This window comes from Penaeus monodon, chromosome 32, assembly GCF_015228065.2.
Source record: "Penaeus monodon isolate SGIC_2016 chromosome 32, NSTDA_Pmon_1, whole genome shotgun sequence".
In the NCBI taxonomy this organism is placed as follows: domain Eukaryota; kingdom Metazoa; phylum Arthropoda; class Malacostraca; order Decapoda; family Penaeidae; genus Penaeus; species Penaeus monodon.
Window position 1 is genome coordinate 21,037,737 of NC_051417.1, and position 364 is coordinate 21,038,100.

Consider the following 364-nt stretch of genomic DNA (forward strand, 5'->3'; position numbering starts at 1 on the left):
GATGAACTTTGTAATAATATATTTTAATGTCCGCTTTTATATGTGCATTAGTTGATGGAGTTCCTATAGCTTCCGATTTTTTTATATTTTTATATTTACTTTGATGGATCCCCAAAAGGGTTTTGGGTAGTCTTTGAGTATTTTCTTTTTCCAAATCAAGTGTATCCCTTTCAAATCAGTGTTTAATATGTTTTCTCTTCAGGGATGTTCTTTATAGGCATTTTTAAATTAGCTTCAAAAGTGATTCAGTCATAGTTACCTCTTTTCAGCCCATATGGAATATGATAGTGGGTCTAGAAAAGGAACATGTGGATGTAAATATTTACAAACTCTTAATAGAGAGAATATACAACGATCGATTTTT

At 30.5% G+C, this 364-nt stretch overlaps 1 protein-coding gene across 1 annotated transcript in view; it reads right to left on the reverse strand.

The window, feature by feature from the left end:
- LOC119593603 overlaps window positions 1–364 on the reverse strand; it is a gene marked incomplete at its 5' end in the record, with an annotated part of 118,927 nt that overhangs the window by 8,123 nt on the left and 110,440 nt on the right.